Source organism: Leuresthes tenuis, unplaced genomic scaffold (genome assembly GCF_036924035.1).
Source record: "Leuresthes tenuis unplaced genomic scaffold, fLeuTen1.0.hap1 SCAF_5, whole genome shotgun sequence".
Lineage (NCBI taxonomy): Eukaryota > Metazoa > Chordata > Actinopteri > Atheriniformes > Atherinopsidae > Leuresthes > Leuresthes tenuis.
Genome location: NW_027325359.1, coordinates 25351105 through 25369838, shown reverse-complemented (window position 1 = coordinate 25369838; position 18734 = coordinate 25351105). Strand labels below are relative to the sequence as shown.

The 18734-nt window shown below is 46.4% G+C and overlaps 5 non-coding genes across 5 annotated transcripts; all 5 read left to right on the top strand.

Annotated features, from left to right (window-relative positions):
- The first annotated feature begins 679 nt into the window (after positions 1-679).
- On the top strand, positions 680-793 carry LOC140308212 (U5 spliceosomal RNA). The gene has a single exon (XR_011916179.1). It is a non-coding gene; the product is annotated as a U5 spliceosomal RNA (small nuclear RNA).
- Positions 794-1078: 285 nt separating this feature from the next.
- Positions 1079-1269, top strand: LOC140307852 (U2 spliceosomal RNA). The gene has a single exon (XR_011915880.1). It is a non-coding gene; the product is annotated as a U2 spliceosomal RNA (small nuclear RNA).
- A 411-nt stretch (positions 1270-1680) lies between these two features.
- Positions 1681-1794, top strand: LOC140308210 (U5 spliceosomal RNA). The gene has a single exon (XR_011916178.1). It is a non-coding gene; the product is annotated as a U5 spliceosomal RNA (small nuclear RNA).
- A 308-nt stretch (positions 1795-2102) lies between these two features.
- On the top strand, positions 2103-2293 carry LOC140307960 (U2 spliceosomal RNA). The gene has a single exon (XR_011915978.1). It is a non-coding gene; the product is annotated as a U2 spliceosomal RNA (small nuclear RNA).
- Positions 2294-2704: 411 nt separating this feature from the next.
- Positions 2705-2818, top strand: LOC140308322 (U5 spliceosomal RNA). Its single transcript, XR_011916279.1, has one exon. It is a non-coding gene; the product is annotated as a U5 spliceosomal RNA (small nuclear RNA).
- Positions 2819-18734: the final 15916 nt, after the last annotated feature.

Below are 18734 nucleotides of genomic sequence, written 5' to 3'. Positions count from 1 at the left end.
TCTTCAACTTATACTCTTTTACCGAAGCTGCTACAGCTCGATTGGCCGAATACCCTTAGATCCTATTTCGGTGAATTTGACATCTGCCTTACATGTAACAGATTAGCGATTTAGTTTGAGTGAAGGAATTCATTTTATAGCAAAATCCCAAATCGTGAAGAACTCATGAAAGTAAGCTTATTCTCGGATTCATGAAACTTTAGATTTGCTCTGTCTTTTACTGCAAAGTACAACGTTGTTTTTTTTGTTTAAATCTTTCTAGACATGGTAAATATGAAGGACAAAGCAGTTTTAACATAGTTTGAGTGAAGGAATTCATTTTATAGATAAAATCCCAAGAGTCTGCTGAGAAACAAGAATGAATGAGAAGTAGACTTTAACACGGCTCTAGGAGCGAGCCGAGTGTGGGCTAACCGGGAGAATTGCTTGAAAGAAACGCGACACCGAATGAGCGGTCAGAACAAAGCCTCAATACGGTTTTCCCGTGGTGTTTTTGTTGCTGCCTTGTCTTTTGCACAGAGTAAAAGACAAGGCAGCCATCGAATAGGGCCCGATTGTTCCTACTTGGTCAGCCGAGGAGCAAGGGGGGGAGCAAGCGTCTCAACCAAGCAAAGCTCACCATGGGGAAGGTGGCTATGCCAACTAGCCTGATGCCCTGCTCCCGCAGTGATGGATAATCGTACTCTGGTTTCTCTTCATAACGTACAAGTCTTTCGCCTTTTACTAAAGACTTCCGTGGAAAGCAGCACTAATGAGTTGTTTCTATTTTTGGCAGGCTTTACCTTTGCGGGTGAAGCCCTTTCCGTCTGTGCAAAAGAAATCTTGTTACTGTGCAGAGTGACTTCTCTGAGTAGAGTCGCCTTACTTGTTGCAACTGTGCCGATGTTGCTTGGATGGTGCTTGCTGGAGCGTGCGGGAGTGCAAAGTTATACCATTTAAAAGGGCTGAAGAGTGCTCAGTGCAGCGGGTGGGCGGAGGTGCAAAGTGACACTCTGGCCACCTATGGCCATAAAAAGAACACCGCTACAAGTGCGCATTGTGCCAGGAAGGGCCCTTGGACGTGAACCAGTGGACAGATATCACTTCTCGGCCTTTTGGCTAAGATCAAGTGTAGTACCTGTTCTTATCAGTTTAATATCTGATATGGCCTTTGTACGAGGACTACATATTAAATTGATTTTTAGCAATAGGAGTTGAAAAAGGAGCTTGCTCCGTTCACTCCAAGCATCGACCCGGTACTGCAGTGCCGCTGGGAACGGTGCGCTCTTCTCTGCTCTTGTGAAAAAGCAAACAGTGGTGCAGGATGGAAGTTTCAGGGAGCCCAAGATGAAACTTTCTTTTAGTCTGCTGAGAAAAGAGAGTGAATGCGAAGTAGACTTTAACACAGCTCTGGGGGCAAGCCGAGTGCGGGCTAACCGGGAGAATTACTTGAAAGAAACGCGACACTGAATGAGCGGTCAGAACAAAGCCTCAATACAGTGTTCCCGTGGTGTTTGTGGCTGCCTTGTCTTTTGCACAGAGTAAAAGACAAGGCAGCCATCGAATAGGGCCCGATTTTTCCTACTTGGTCAGTCGAGGATCATGGAGGGGGAGCAAGCGTCTCAACCAAGCAAAGCTCACCATGGGGAAGGTGGCTATGCCAACTAGCCTGATGCCCTGCTCCCGCAGTGACGGATAATCGTACTCTGGTTTCTCTTCATAACGTACAAGTCTTTCGCCTTTTACTAAAGACTTCCGTGGAAAGCAGCACTAATGAGTTGTTTCTATTTTTGGCAGGCTTTACCTTTGCGGGTGAAGCCCTTTCCGTCTGTGCAAAAGAAATCTTGTTACTGTGCAGAGTGACTTCTCTGAGTAGAGTCGCCTTACTTGTTGCGACTGTGCCGATGTTTGAAGCTGGAGTGCAACGTTGTTGCTTGGATGGTGCTTGCTGGAGCGTGCGGGAGTGCAAAGTTATACCATTTAAAAGGGCTGAAGAGTGCTCAGTGCAGCGGGTGGGCGGAGGTGCAAAGTGACACTCTGGCCACCTATGGCCATAAAAAGAACACCGCTACAAGTGTGCATTGTGCCAGGAAGGGCCCTCGGACGTGAACCAGTGGACAGTTATCGCTTCTCGGCCTTTTGGCTAAGATCAAGTGTAGTACCTGTTCTTATCAGTTTAATATCTGATATGGCCTTTGTACGAGGACTACATATTAAATGGATTTTTAGCAATAGGAGTTGAAAAAGGAGCTTGCTCCGTTCACTCCAAGCATTGACCCGGTACTGCAGTGCCGCTGGGAACGGTGCGCTCTTCTCTGCTCTTGTGAAAAAGCAAACAGTGGTGCAGGATGGAAGTTTCAGGGAGCCCAAGATGAAACTTTCTTTTAGTCTGCTGAGAAAAGAGAGTGAATGCGAAGTAGACTTTAACACAGCTCTGGGGGCGAGCCGAGTGCGGGCTAACCGGGAGAATTGCTTGAAAGAAACGCGACACTGAATGAGCGGTCAGAACAAAGCCTCAATACGGTGTTCCCGTGGTGTTTGTGGCTGCCTTGTCTTTTGCACAGAGTAAAAGACAAGGCAGCCATCGAATAGGGCCCGATTTTTCCTACTTGGTCAGCCGAGGAGCAAGGAGGGGGAGCAAGCGTCTCAACCAAGCAAAGCTCACCATGGGGAAGGTGGCTATGCCAACTAGCCTGATGCCCTGCTCCCGCAGTGACAGATAATCGTACTCTGGTTTCTCTTCATAATGTACAAGTCTTTCGCCTTTTACTAAAGACTTCCGTGGAGAGCAGCACTAATGAGTTGTTGCTATTTTTGGCAGGCTTTACCTTTGCGGGTGAAGCCCTTTCTGTCTGTGCAAAAGAAATCTTGTTACTGTGCAGAGTGACTTCTCTGAGTAGAGTTGCCTTACTTGTTGCGACTGTGCCGACGTTTGAAGCTGGAGTGCAAAGTTGTTGCTTGAATGGTGCTCGCTGGAGCGTGCGGGAGTGCAAAGTTATACCATTTAAAAGGGCTGAAGAGTGCTCAGTGCAGCGGGTGGGCGGAGATGCAAAGTGACACTCTGGCCACCTCGAAAACCGAGGTTACATCCAGTACCAGGGGCAGCCCAAGCTCTGCCGCAAGTGTGGTGAGCATGGGCACCTGGTTGAGGCTTGTACCAAGGTGATATGTGGGAAGTGCAGAGAAATTGGGGACACTTTTGGAGAGTGTCCAAATGGCAGGAAATGTAATCTCTGTGGAGAATTAAATCACCTCTTCTGAGATTGCCCTAAATCTTTTGCCAACAAATTAAAGACGGTAAAGCCACAGTCAAGCCAACAAAGAGAAGGACCAGAGGTGGCAGTTGGTGAACAAAGTGAAGAGGTTGACCCAATAAATTCAAACTTCCCGCTAAAAGCTTGGATTGGAAGTGAGGAGCAAAAAGGAGAGGGGCCTGTAGAGGCCTCACCACTCAGTGCTGAAGTCTGTGAGAATTCACAGGCAGAGGGTGGAGCTAAGCTAAATGAGGAGGAAGAGCAGACAGGTGAGTCTAGTGAAGGTACTCACCTCCCCGAAGGTCAACAGCCGAGGAGGACGGCATCTGAGTTGTCCTCTGATTCCCTTTAGCTCTGCAATCAACCCCCAGGGACTCAAAGTTAAATGCAACATTGCATCAGAGGCCAACACGAGAGTCCGAAAAGGAGAGCTAGTTTCCCAAGAAATAACCTGAGTGTGTAATTTGTTTTGATAACTTAGAAAAACGAAAATGACATACCTACTTTCCTTTATCCTTTTAATGGTTCTCACCTTCTCAACACTAAATGTGAGAAGTGTGAAATCAAAGACAAGAGCCCAGAGTATTATATCCTTCTTAGACTCCATAAAATCAGATGTGTTTTTAATACAAGAATGTGGACTACCTTTTTTGAAAAACCATAGACAATGGGAGGAAATGTGGCCCAATTTATCGATATGGAGTGGCTCAAATCAAATTAAAAATGATGGTGTGGCCATTCTAATTAAAAATCCGCATGTTCTGGTGCGAGACGGACGGGCACTTTTAGCACACTTGAATTTTATGGGGCAAGACTTTAACCTCTTAAATATTTATGGTTTCAATGGAAAAAATGACAGGTATGACCTTTTAGAAGATTACTCACAAACGGGTAAGAAATGGTAGTATTGCCAGACAATACATGATCAAAACAGGGAGCGGAGGTGGTTCAGCTGCAAGGTGTGAATTTCTGACTAAAGTTTGTAAAAAGCGCGTAAGACAAGGTGCGAATGCCCAACAATGTATGATCAAAAGAGGGAGCGAAGGTTTTCGGCTGCAAGGTCTGAATGTCCAACCATAATTTGTAAAAACCGGGGAAGAAAAGGCTCGAAAGCCCGACTATACACCATCAAAAGCGGGAGCGGAGGTGTTCAGCTGCAAGAAGGTGTGAATGTCCGACCATAGTTGGTAAAAAGCGGGTAAGAAAAGGTTAAAATGCCCGACTGTACACCATCAAAAGCGGAAGCGGAGGTGTTCGGCTTCAAGAAGACGTGAACCTCCGAACAAAGTTTGTAAAAAGCAGTTAAGAAAAGGTTCGAATATCCAACCAAACATAATCAAAAGCGGGAGCAGAGCTTTTCGACTGCAAGTAGGTGTGAATGTCAGATCATAATTTGCAAAAAGCTGATGAGAAAGGGTGAGAATGCCCGACTATACACCATCAAATGCGGTAGCGGAGTTGTTTGTCTGTGAGTAGGTGTGAATCTGCGACCATAATTGCTGAAAAATGTGTTAGAAAAGGTAAGAATGCCGGTCCATACATCATCAAAAGCGAGAGAGGTGGTGTTCTGCTGAAAGTAGGTGTGAATGTCCAGCCATAATTACTCACAAACGGGTAAGAAAAGGTAGTATTGCCAGACCATACATGATCAAAACAGGGAGCGGAGGTGGTTCAGCTGCAACGTGTGAATGTCTGACTATAGTTTGTAAAAAGCGGGTAAGACAAGGTGCGAATGCCCGACAATGTATAATCAAAAGAGGGAGCGGAGGTGTTCGGCTGCAAGGTCTGAATGTCCAACCATAATTTCTAAAAACCGGGTAAGAAAAGGCTCAAAAGCCCGACTTTACACCATCAAAAGCGGTAGCGGAGGTGTTCAGCTGCAACGTGTGAATGTCTGACTATAGTTTGTAAAAAGCTGGTAAGACAAGGTGCGAATGCCCGACAATGTATAATCAAAAGAGGGAGCGGAGGTGTTCGGCTGCAAGGTCTGAATGTCCAACCATAATTTCTAAAAACCGGGTAAGAAAAGGCTCAAAAGCCCGACTTTACACCATCAAAAGTGGGAGCGGAGGTGTTCAGCTGCAAGAAGGTGTGAATGTTCGACTAAAGTTTGTAAAAATCTGGTAAGACAAGGTATGAATGTCCGACAATGTATGATCAAAAGCGGGAGCGGAGATGTTCAGCTGCAAGAAGGTCTGAATGTCCATCAATAATTGCTAGAAAAAATTAAAGTAAAAATTTCGAAAATCAAACCGCACATGATCATAAGTGGGAGAGGAGGTGTTCAGCTGCAAGAAGGTGTGAATGTCCACCCATAATTCCTTAAAAATGGGTAAAAAAAAAGGTGCGAATACCCAACCATACATAATCAAAAGCAGGTGTTAATGTCAGATCATAATTTGCAAAAAGCTGATGAGAAAGGGTGAGAATGCCCGACTATACACCATCAAATGCGGGAGCGGAGTTGTTTGTCTGTGAGTAGGTGTGAATCTGCGACCATAATTGCTGAAAAATGTGTTAGAAAAGGTAAGAATGCCGGTCCATACATCATCAAAAGCGAGAGAGGTGGTGTTCTGCTGAAAGTAGGTGTGAATGTCCAGCCATAATTACTCACAAACGGGTAAAAAAAAGTAGTATTGCCAGACCATACATGATCAAAACAGGGAGCGGAGGTGGTTCAGCTGCAAGAAGGTGTGAATGTCCGACTAAAGTTCAAATATATTAACAAAAGCGGGAGGAGAGGTCTTCGGATAGATTGGTTGAGAATTTCCAACCATAATCTATAAAATGCGGTGAAAAAAAGGTGTGATAGAACACTAAAAGGTGGAGCGGAAGTGTTCGGCTGCAAGAAGGTGTGAATGTCCGACTATATTTGGTGAAAAGCAGGTGAAGCAAGGTCTGAATGCCCAACCTTACATCATCAAAAGTGAGATCAGAGGTGTTTGGCTGCAAGAAGGCCATAGTTTGCCAAAAGCGGGTAAGGTGCGAATGACCGACTAAATATCAACAAAAGTGGGGGCGGAGGTCTTCGGATGCAAGTGGGTGTGAATATCCCACCATACAAGTATGGTGGAGAGGAAGCTGTGAATTGCTGACCATAGTTTGCAAAAAGCGGGTGAGAAAAGGTGCGAATGTCCAACCATACACCATCAAAACAGGGAGCGGAGGTGTTTGGCTGCGACAAGGTGTGAATGTCCACCCATAATTAATGAAAAGCGGGCAAGAAGTAGGTTCGAATGCCCAACCACTCATCATCAAAAGCAGGAGTGGATGTGTTCGGCTATAAAAAGGTTTGAATGTCCGAGCATAATTTGTAAAAAGCGGGTAAGAAAAGGTTCGAATGCCCGAACATACACCATCAAAAGAGGGAGCGGAGGTGTTCCGCTGTAAGAAGGTGTGAATGTCCGACCAGAGTTGGTAAAAAGCGGGTAAGAAAAGGTTAAAAAACCCGACTGTACACAATCAATAGCGGGAGCAGATGTGTTCGGCTACAAGAAGGTGTGACAGTCCGACCATGGTTTGTAAAAAGCGGGTAAGAAAAGGTGCAAATGCCCGACAATGTATGATCAAAAGAGGGAGCGGAGCTTTTCGGCTACAAGAAGGTTTGAATGTCCGACCATAGTTTGTAAAAAGCGGGTAAGAAAAGGTTCGAATGCCCGACTATACACCATCAAAAGCGGAAGCGGAGGTGTTCCGCTGTAGACGGTGTGAATGTCCGACCATAGTTGTTAAAAAGCGGGTAAGAAAAGGTTAAACTACACGACTGTACACAATCAATAGCGGGAGTGGAGTTGTTCGGCTACAAGAAGGTGTGAAAGTCCGACCATGGTTTGTAAAAAACGGGTAAGAAAAGGTTCGAATTCCCGAATATATACCATCAAAAGCGGAAGCGGAGGTGTTCGGTTGCAAGAAGGTGTGAACGTCCGACCAAAGTTTGTAAAAAGCAGTTATGAAAAGGTTCGAATATCCAACCAAACAAAATCAAAAGCAGGAGCAGAGCTGTTCGACTGCAAGTAGGTGTGATTGTCCAGCCATAATTACTCACAAACGGGTAAGAAAAGGTAGTATTGCCACTCCATACATGATCAAAACAGGGAGCGGAGGTGGTTCAGCTGCAACGTGTGAATGTCTGACTATAGTTTGTAAAAAGCGGGTAAGACAAGGTGCGAATGCCCGACAATGTATGATCAAAAGTGGGAGCGGAGGTGTTCGGCTGCAAGGTCTGAATATCCAATCATAATTTCTAAAAACCGGGTAAGAAAAGGCTCGAAAGCCCGACTTTACACCATCAAAAGCGGGAGCGGAGGTGTTCAGCTGCAAGAAGGTGTGAATGTTCGACTAAAGTTTGTAAAAATCTGGTAAGACAAGGTATGAATGTCCGACAATGTATGATCAAAAGCGGGAGCGGAGGTGTTCATCTGCAAGCAGGTCTGAATGTCCATCAATAATTGCTAGAAAACATGAAAGTAAAAATTTCTAAAATCAAACCACACATGATCATAAGTGGGAGAGGAGGTGTTCAGCTGCAAGAAGGTGTGAATATCCACCCATAATTCCTGAAAAATGGGTAAAAAAAAGGTGCGAATGCCCAACCATACATCATCAAAAGCAGCTGTGGATGTGTTCGGCTACAAGAAGGTGTGAAGGTCCAACCAAAGTTTGTAAAAAGCAGTTAAGAAAAGGTTCGAATATCCAACCAAACATAATCAAAAGCGGGAGCAGAACTCTTCGACTGCAAGTAGGTGTGGATGTCAGATCATGATTTGCAAAAAGCTGATGAGAAACGGTGAGAATGCCCGACTATACACCATCAAATGCGGGAGCGGAGTTGTTTGTCTGTGAGTAGGTGTGAATCTGCGACCATAATTGCTGAAAAATGTGTTAGAAAAGGTAAGAATGCCGGTCCATACATCATCAAAAGCGAGAGAGGTGGTGTTCTGCTGAAAGTAGGTGTGAATGTCCAGCCATAATTACTCACAATCGGGTAAGAAAAGGTAGTATTGCCAGACCATACATGATCAAAACAGGGAGCGGAGGTGGTTCAGCTGCAACGTGTGAATGTCTGACTATAGTTTGTAAAAAGCGGGTAAGACAAGGTGCGAATGCCCGACAATGTATAATCAAAAGAGGGAGCGGAGGTGTTCAGCTGCAAGAAGGTGTGAATGTTCGACTAAAGTTTGTAAAAATCTGGTAAGACAAGGTGCGAATGCCCGACAGTGTATGATCAAAAGCGGGAGCGGAGGTGTTCAGCTGCAAGAAGGTCTGAATGTCCATCAATAATTGCTAGAAAAAAATAAAGTAAAAATTTCGAAAATCAAACCGCACATGATCATAAGTGGGAGAGGAGGTGTTCAGCTGCAAGAAGGTGTGAATGTCCACCCATAATTGCTGAAAAATGGGTAAAAAAAAGGTGCGAATACCCAACCATACATCATCAAAAGCAGGTGTTAATGTCAGATCATAATTTGCAAAAAGCTGATGAGAAAGGGTGAGAATGCCCGACTATACACCATCAAATGCGGGAGCGGAGTTGTTTGTCTGTGAGTAGGTGTGAATCTCCGACCATAATTGCTGAAAAATGTGTTAGAAAAGGTAAGAATGCCGGTCCATACATCATCAAAAGCGAGAGAAGTGGTGTTCTGCTGAAAGTAGGTGTGAATGTCCAGCCATAATTACTCACAAACGGGTAAGAAAAGGTAGTATTGCCAGACCATACATGATCAAAACAGGGAGCGGAGGTGGTTCAGCTGCAAGAAGGTGTGAATGTCCGACTAAAGTTCAAATATATTAACAAAAGCGGGAGGAGAGGTCTTCGGATGAGAGTGGTTGAGAATTTCCAACCATAATCTATAAAATGCGGTGAAAAAAAGGTGTGATAGAACACTAAAAGGTGGAGCGGAAGTGTTCGGCTGCAAGAAGGTGTGAATGTCCGACTATATTTGGTGAAAAGCAGGGGAAGCAAGGTCTGAATGCCCAACCTTACATCATCAAAAGCGAGATCAGAGGTGTTTGGCTGCAAGAAGGCCATAGTTTGCCAAAAGCGGGTAAGGTGCGAATGACCGACTAAATATCAACAAAAGTGGGGGCGGAGGTCTTCGGATGCAAGTGGGTGTGAATATCCCACCATACAAGTATGGTGGAGAGGAAGCTGTGAATTGCTGACCATAGTTTGCAAAAAGCGGGTGAGAAAAGGTGCGAATGTCCAACCATACGTGATCAAAACAGGGAGCGGAGGTGTTTGGCTGCGACAAGGTGTGAATGTCCACCCATAATTAATGAAAAGCGGGCAAGAAGTGGGTTCGAATGCCCAACCACACATCATCAAAAGCAGGAGTGGATGTGTTCGGCTATAAGAAGGTTTGAATGTCCGAGCATAGTTTGTAAAAAGCGGGTAAGAAAAGGTTCGAATGCCCGAACATACACCATCAAAAGAGGGAGCGGAGGTGTTCCGCTGTAAGAAGGTGTGAATGTCCGACCAGAGTTGGTAAAAAGCGGGTAAGAAAAGGTTAAAAAAACCCGACTGTACACAATCAATAGCGGGAGCAGATGTGTTCGGCTACAAGAAGGTGTGACAGTCCGACCATGGTTTGTAAAAAGCGGGTAAGAAAAAGGTGCAAATGCCCGACAATGTATGATCAAAAGAGGGAGCGGAGCTTTTCGGCTACAAGAAGGTTTGAATGTCCGACCATAGTTTGTAAAAAGCGGGTAAGAAAAGGTTCGAATGCCCGACTATACACCATCAAAAGCGGAAGCGGAGGTGTTCCGCTGTAGACGGTGTGAATGTCCGACCATAGTTGGTAAAAAGCGGGTAAGAAAAGGTTAAACTACACGACTGTACACAATCAATAGCGGGAGTGGAGTTGTTCGGCTACAAGAAGGTGTGAAAGTCCGACCATGGTTTGTAAAAAACGGGTAAGATAATGTTCGAATTCCCGAATATATACCATCAAAAGCGGAAGCGGAGGTGTTCGGTTGCAAGAAGGTGTGAACGTCCGACCAAAGTTTGTAAAAAGCAGTTAAGAAAAGGTTCGAATATCCAACCAAACAAAATCAAAAGCAGGAGCAGAGCTGTTCGACTGCAAGTAGGTGTGAATGTCCAGCCATAATTACTCACAAATGGGTAAGAAAAGGTAGTATTGCCACTCCATACATGATCAAAACAGGGAGCGGAGGTGGTTCAGCTGCAACGTGTGAATGTCTGACTATAGTTTGTAAAAAGCGGGTAAGACAAGGTGCGAATGCCCGACAATGTATGATCAAAAGAGGGAGCGGAGGTGTTCGGCTGCAAGGTCTGAATATCCAACCATAATTTCTAAAAACCGGGTAAGAAAAGGCTCGAAAGCCCGACTTTACACCATCAAAAGCGGGAGCGGAGGTGTTCAGCTGCAAGAAGGTGTGAATGTTCGACTAAAGTTTGTAAAAATCTGGTAAGACAAGTTATGAATGCCCGACAATGTATGATCAAAAGCGGGAGCGGAGGTGTTCAGCTGCAAAGAAGGTCTGAATGTCCATCAATAATTGCTAGAAAACATGAAAGTAAAAATTTCTAATATCAAACCGCGCATGATCATAAGTGGGAGAGGAGGTGTTCAGCTGCAAGAAGGTGTGAATGTCCATCAATAATTGCTAGAAAACATGAAAGTAAAAATTTCTAAAATCAAACCGCACATGATCATAAGTGGGAGAGGAGGTGTTCAGCTGCAAGAAGGTGTGAATATCCACCCATAATTCCTGAAAAATGGGTAAAAAAAAGGTGCGAATGCCCAACCATACATCATCAAAAGCAGCTGTGGATGTGTTCGGCTACAAGAAGGTGTGAACGTCCAACCAAAGTTTGTAAAAAGCAGTTAAGAAAAGGTTCGAATATCCAACCAAACATAATCAAAAGCTTGAGCAGAACTGTTCGACTGCAAGTAGGTGTGGATGTCAGATCATAATTTGCAAAAAGCTGATGAGAAAGGGTGAGAATGCCCGACTATACACCATCAAATGCGGGAGCGGAGTTGTTCGTCTGTGAGTAGGTGTGAATCTCCGAACATAATTGCTGAAAAATGTGTTAGAAAAGGTAAGAATGCCGGTCCATACATCATCAAAAGCGAGAGAGGTGGTGTTCTGCTGAAAGTAGGTGTGAATGTCCAGCCATAATTACTCACAAACGGGTAAGAAAAGGTAGTATTGCCAGACCATACATGATCAAAACAGTAAGCGGAGGTGGTTCAGCTGCAAGAAGGTGTGGATGTCTGACTATAGTTTGTAAAAAGCGGGTAAGACAAGGTGCGAATGCCCGACAATGTAAGGCAAGGCAAGACAAGGCAAGTATATTTGTATAGCACAATTCAACAACAAGGTGATTCAAAGTGCTTCACAGAGACATTAAAACAGAAGAAATAAAAAGCATGATTTAAAATTTAAACAAAAGAAGGAAATAAGAACAATAGATAAAATCAGAAAAAATTATATATATGAAAGATAAAATCAATAGTTAAAACATGATTCCGTTTTGAAACTCAAGCTTATTCAAATGCAGCTGAAAATAGATGTGTCTTCAACCTGGACTTAAATACACTGAGTGTTTCAGCTGATCTGAGGCTTTCTGGGACTTTGTTCCAGACATGTGGAGCATAGAAGCTGAATGCAGCTTCTCCATGTCTGGTTTTGACTCTGGGAACTGATAAAATACCGGATCCAGATGACCTGAGGGGTCTGGAAGGTTCATAGTGGGTCAGGAGGTCACTGATGTATTTTGGTCCTTGACCATTCAGAGCTTTATAGACCAGCATCAGAACTTTAAAGTCTATCCTCTGATGGATAGGCAGCCAGTGTAAAGACTTGAGAGCTGGACTGTGATGTGCTCCACTTTTTTGGTCTTAGTGAGGACTCGAGCAGCTGAGTTCTGGATGAGCTGCAGTTGTCTAACTGACTTTTTAGGCAGACCTGTAAAGATGCTATTACAATAATCAAGCCTACTAAAGATGAATGCATGGACTAGTTTTTCCAGGTCCTGCTGAGACATCAGATCTTTTAGCCTTGATATATTCTTAAGGTGATAGTAGGCTGACTTTGTTAATGCCTTAATGTGTTTGTCCAAATTTAGGTCTGAGTCCATCACTACACCCAGATTTCTGGCCTGGTTGGTCGTTTTTAGATTTATAGATTGAAGCTCTGTGGTGACTTTCAATCGTTTATCTTTGGCTCCAAAGACAATTACCTCAGTTTTGTTTTTGTTTAGCTGGAGGAAGTTGTGGCACATCCAGTCATTAATCTCCTCAATGCATTTTCCAAGGGCCTGTACAGGCCCTCTGTCTCCTGGTGACATTGTTATATACATCTGTGTGTCATCTGCATAGCTATGGTAGTTTATTTGGTTGTTTTTTATAATCTGTGCCAGTGGGAGCATGTAGATGTTAAACAGAAGAGGTCCCAGGATGGAACCTTGGGGAACTTGTGATTCTTGTCTGCTCAGATGTAAAGTTACCTATTGACACAAAGTACTTCCTGTTCTCTAAGTATGTTTTGAACCAGTTTAGTACAGTTCCGGAAAGACCAGCCCAGTTCCCCAGTTGTTTGAGTAATATATTGTGGTCAACTGTATCAAAGGCAGCACTGAGATCCAGTAAAACTAAGACTGACATTTTTCCACTGTCTGTATTCAGACATATGTCATTAAACACTTTGGTCAGAGCAGTCTCAGTGCTGTGGTGCTGTCTAAAGCCTGACTGGAAGGTATCATAGCAGTTATTTTGTGTTAAAAAGTAATTAAGCTGTTGAAAAACCGCTTTTTCAATGATCTTACTTAAAAATGGGAGATTTGAGATGGGCCTGTAGTTGTTCATTTGCATCTTATCAAGATTGTCCTTTTTCAGCAGAGGTTTAATTACAGCTGTTTTTAGTGGCTCTGGAAACACACCTGACGTTAAGGACAGGTTCACAATCAGTAACAGGTCTGACTCCAAAGTCTTTGAGACCCCTTTGAAAAAACCTGTTGGTAGGATGTCTAAACAGCAAGAGGAGGACTTCAGGTGACGTAAGATGTCCTCCAGGTCTTTACTGTTAATGGGTTGAAATAGTGTCATGGTGTTTAAACCGGTTTTCGGTGGACACAGTACATATGCTGAACCTGCTGCTGATGTACCAACTGCTTGTCTAATATTTTGGACTTTGTCTATGAAGAATTTGGCAAAGTCATTGCAGGCCATGGTGGAATGGAGTTCATTTGCCACTGACACAGGAGGGTTTGTTAGCCTGTCAACTGTAGCAAATAAGGCCCGAGCATTATGACTGTTTTTGGTGATGATGTCAGGGAAGTAGGATTTCCTTGCATTCCTCAGTTGTAAATTATAAAAGTGAAGTTTCTCTTTATAGATGTCATAATGAACCTGGAGATTTGTTTTTCTCCATCGGCGCTCAGCTTTCCGACACACTCTTTTCCCATTTTTCACCAGTGTGGAATTTCGCCATGGAGACTTCTTCCTTCCAGAGATAACCTTCACCTTAATGGGAGCAATAGTATCCATAACATTTAACATTTTAGTATTAAAGCTACTGACGAGCTCACTGACTGAACCCCCGGACAGGGCAGGTGCTAAGGAGAAAACCTGGTTAAAGATCTTACTACTGTTTTCAGTTTTGAGATCACTGCTGTTGAGACATTTGTGTGCACTGAAATCGTACTCTCAAAGAAAACACAGGAATGGTCAGACAGGCCCACATCAGACACAGTAATCTTTGAAATGCTTAGACCCTTGGAGATCACTAAGTCTAGAGTGTGCCCCCTATTGTGCGTAGGCTCTGTTATATGCTGAGTCAGCCCAAAGTTGTCCAGAGTGTTACTCAGGTCTTTAGTCCCTCTGTCCTGAGGATTGTCCATATGGATGTTAAAATCACCAACAATAATTATACAGTCAAAATCAACACAGATCATAGACAGCAGTTCACTGAGGTCTTCAGAAAAATCTGAACAGTATTTAGGGGGCCTGTAAATATTCAGAAACAGGACACTGGGTGAGGCCTTCACCTGTATAGCCATATATTCAAAGGACTGAAAACTTCCAGGAGATAACTGCTTACATTGAAAGGATTCATTGAATAAGACTGCGACCCCTCCTCCTCTCCTGCTCACTCTGGCCTCGCTGATAAAACTGTAACCAGGAGGGGTTGACTCAATAAGAACAGCAGCACTGTTATTTTGTTCCAACCAAGTTTCAGTTAAAAACATAAAATCCAGGGTGTGCTCAGTGATAAAATCATCAATTAAGAATGTTTTCCCAGCTAAAGACCTAACATTTAATAAAGCCAACTTAAGTGTTTTAGAGGTATTATTTGCCCCCTCGTGTTTGGGTGCAGTCTGTGGCACACAAGGTATGTTTACTTTATTTAAAGATCTTTTTGAGTGCAACTCTCTGTGTTTTGACTGGGTCACATTTCTCCTTCTGTCACCTAAAAGTACAGAAATTTTAAGATCTTCTAATAAACAGGGTCCCAGCTTGTCCTGGGAAAAGTCACGACTGTCAGAATTCACACAGCCTGGACCCCTCACACATCACACATCAGACTGCGGAGACAGTACATGGTGGCAGCGTGAAGGGACAGAAGGGGGTGGGGCTGGGCTCCGTCGCTTCGGCTGCTCTAGTAGGGGCGGGGCTCGGCGGGGAACCTTTGGCCGCTTTGGTGGGGGGTTTATGGGGGATAAAAAGGGATTGGGCTGGGGGGTAGATCTAAGCCCAGCATTGACCCGTTCCATCATCTCCTCAGTGAATTTCAGGTGAGGGGAGGAGGAGGGAGAAAGGGAGGGTGAGGAGCACAATGACCTGTCAGGGGTTTGGGGGGCTGGGGAAGGTCCTGGTCCTGGTCCCTGGTCCTGGTCATTAGTGCTGTTGAGAGGGTTTGGGGCAAATAAAGACCTCTCTTCTTGCCTCTGATGTCTCTCCCTTCCAAAGTTCCTCTTGGGTGGGGGCAGATGGAGTTCCTCCTCAAGGTTTCTGCTGGGATTTGTTTGTTCCTCTCTATGAGATAACTCCTTGTTTATCTCAGCCTTGGCCCCGAGCACAGATGGATGACGTAGGAAATAAAATATGTTGGAGGTGAACAGTTTCACCCCTGACTTGTTAAAATTAAATCCATTTGCCATGTATGATCAAAAGAGGGAGCGGAGGTGTTTGGCTGCAAGGTCTGAATGTCCAGCCATAATTTCTAAAAACCGGGTAAGAAAAGGCTCGAAAGCCCGACTTTACACCATCAAAAGCGGGAGCGGAGGTGTTCAGCTGCAAGAAGGTGTGAATGTTCGACTAAAGTTTGTAAAAATCTGGTAAGACAAGGTGCGAATGCCCAACAATGTATGATCAAAAGCGGGAGCGGAGGTGTTCAGCTGCAAGAAGGTCTGAATGTCCATCAATAATTGCTAGAAAACATGAAAGTAAAAATTTCGAAAATCAAACCGCACATGATCATAAGTGGGAGAGGAGGTGTTCCGCTGCAAGAAGATGTGAATATCCACCCATAATTCCTGAAAAAAGGGGAAAAAAATGGTGCGAATGCCCAACCATACATCATCAAAAGCAGCTGTAGATGTGTTCGGCTACAAGAAGGTGTGAACGTCCAACCAAAGTTTGTAAAAAGCAGTTAAGAAAAGGTTCGAATATCCAACCAAACATAATCAAAAGCGGGAGCAGAACTGTTCGACTGCAAGTAGGTGTGGATGTCAGATCCATCCATCCATCCATCATCTGCCGCTTATCCGGGGGTCGGGTCGCGGGGGCAGCAGCTTGAGCAGAGAAACCCAGACGTCTCTGTCCCCGGCCACTTCCTCCAGCTCTTCCGGGGGGACCCCGAGGCGTTCCCAGGCCAGCCGAGAGACATAGTCTCTCCAGCGTGTCCTGGGTCTTCCCCGGGGTCTCCTCCCAGTGGGACGTGCCCGGAACACCTCCCCAGGGAGGCGCCCAGGGGGCATCCTAACCAGATGCCCGAGCCACCTCATCTGACTCCTCTCAATGCGGAGGAGCAGCGGTTCTACTCCGAGCCCCTCCCGGATGACTGAGCTTCTCACCCTATCTCTAAGGGAGAGCCCAGACACCCTGCGGAGGAAACCCATTTCGGCCGCTTGTATTCGCGATCTTGTTCTTTCGGTCACTACCCACAACTCGTGACCATAGGTGAGGATGGGAACGTAGATTGACCAGTAAGTAGAGAGCTTCGCCTTCTGGCTCAGCTCCCTCTTCACAACGACGGGTCGGTGCAGAGCCCACAACACTGCAGACGCCGCACCGATCCGCCCGTCAATCTCCCGCTCCATTCGTCCCTCACTCGTGAACAAGACCCCGAGATACTTGAACTCCTCCACTTGGGGAAGGATCTCATTCCCGACCCGGAGAGAGCATTCCACCCTTTTCCGGCTGAGAACCATAGTCTCGGATTTGGAGGTGCTGATTCTCATCCCAGCCGCTTCACACTCGGCTGCGAATCGCTCCAGTGAGAGCTGAAGGTCACGGCCTGACGACGCTAACAGAACCACATCATCTGCAAAAAGCAGAGACCCGATTCTGAGGTCGCCAAATCGGACACCCTCAACGCCCTGGCTGCGCCTAGAAATTCTGTCCATAAAAGTTAGGAACAGAATCGGTGACAAAGGGCAGCCCTGACGGAGTCCAACTCTCACCGGAAACGTATCCGACTTACTGCCGGCAATGCGGACCAAACTCTGGCACCGGTCATACAGAGACCGAACGGACCCTATCAAGGGGTCCGGCACTCCATATTCCCGGAGCACCCCCCACAGGACTCCACGAGGGACACGGTCGAACGCTTTCTCCAAGTCCACAAAACACATGTAGACTGGTTGGGCGAACTCCCATGCACCCTCCAGGATCCTGCCGAGGGTATAGAGCTGGTCCACTGTTCCACGGCCAGGACGAAAGCCACACTGCATCTCCTGAATCAGAGGCTCGATTATCCGACGGATCCTCCTCTCCAATACCCCCGAATAGACCTTACCAGGGAGGCTGAGGAGTGTGAAACCCCTATAGTTGGAACACACCCTCCGGTCCCCCTTTTTAAAGAGGGGGACCACCACCCCAATCTGCCAGTCCAGAGGCACTGTCCCCGATGTCCATGCGATGCTGCAGAGGCGTGTCAGCCAAGACAGCCCTACAACATCCAGAGCCTTGAGAAACTCAGGACGGACCTCATCCACCCCCGGGGCCTTGCCACCGAGGAGCTTTTTGACCACCTCGGCAACCTCAGCCCCAGAAATGGGAGGCCCCGTCTCCGAGCTCTCCGACTCTGCCTCTTCCGAGCACGTGTTGGTAGGATTGAGGAGTTCCTCGAAGTACTCCCCCCACCGACTCACAACATCCCTAGTTGAGGTCAGCAAAGCCCCGTCCCCACTGTAAACAGTGTTGACTGTGAGCCGCTTCCCCCCCCTGAGACGCCGGATGGTGGACCAGAATCTCTTCGAGGCCGTCCGGAAATCGTTCTCCATGGTCTCACCGAACTCCTCCCAGGCCCGAGTTTTTTTCTCAGCAACCGCCGAAGCCGCAGCCCGTCTGGCCTGTCGGTACCTATCAGCTGCTTCCAGGGTCCCACTGGCCAAAAAGGCCCGATAGGACTCCTTCTTCAGCTTGACGGCTTCCCTCACCACTGGTGTCCACCAGCAGGTTCGAGGGTTGCCGCCACGACAGGCACCGACCACCTTACGGCCACAACTCCGATCAGCTGCCTCGGCAATGGAGTCACGGAACATGGCCCATTCGGACTCAATGTCCCCCACCTCCCCCGGGATATGGTTGAAGCTCTGCCGGAGGTGGGAGTTAAAGCTCCTTCTGACGGGGGATTCTGACAAACGCTCCCAGCAGACCCTCACAATACGTTTGGGCCTGCCAGGTCTGATCGGCATCCTCCCCCACCAGCGGAGCCAACTCACCACCAGGTGGTGATCAGTTGACAGCTCCGCCCCTCTCTTCACCCGAGTGTCCAGGACATACGGCCGCAAGTCCGATGATACAACCACAAAGTCGATCATCGAACTGCGGCCAAGGGTGTCCTGGTGCCAAGTGCACATATGGACACCCTTATGTCTGAACATGGTGTTCGTTATGGACAGTCCATGACCAGCACAGAAGTCCAACAACATAACACCACTCTGGTTCAGATCGGGGGGGCCGTTCCTCCCAATCACACCCCTCCAGGTCTCACTGTCATTGCCCACGTGAGCATTGAAGTCCCCCAGCAGAACGAGGGAGTCTCCGGTAGGAGCATTCTCCAGTGCCTCCCCCAGAGACTCCAAAAAGGGTGGGTACTCTGAACTGCTGTTTGGCGCATAGGCACAAACAACAGTCAGGACTCGTCCCCCCACCCGAAGGCGGAGGGAGGCTACCCTCTCGTTCACTGGGGTAAACCCCAATGTACTGGCACACAGCCGGGGGGCAATAAGTATGCCCACACCTGCTCTGCGCCTCTCACCACGGGCAACTCCAGAGTGGAAGAGAGTCCAACCCCTCTCAAGAGGAC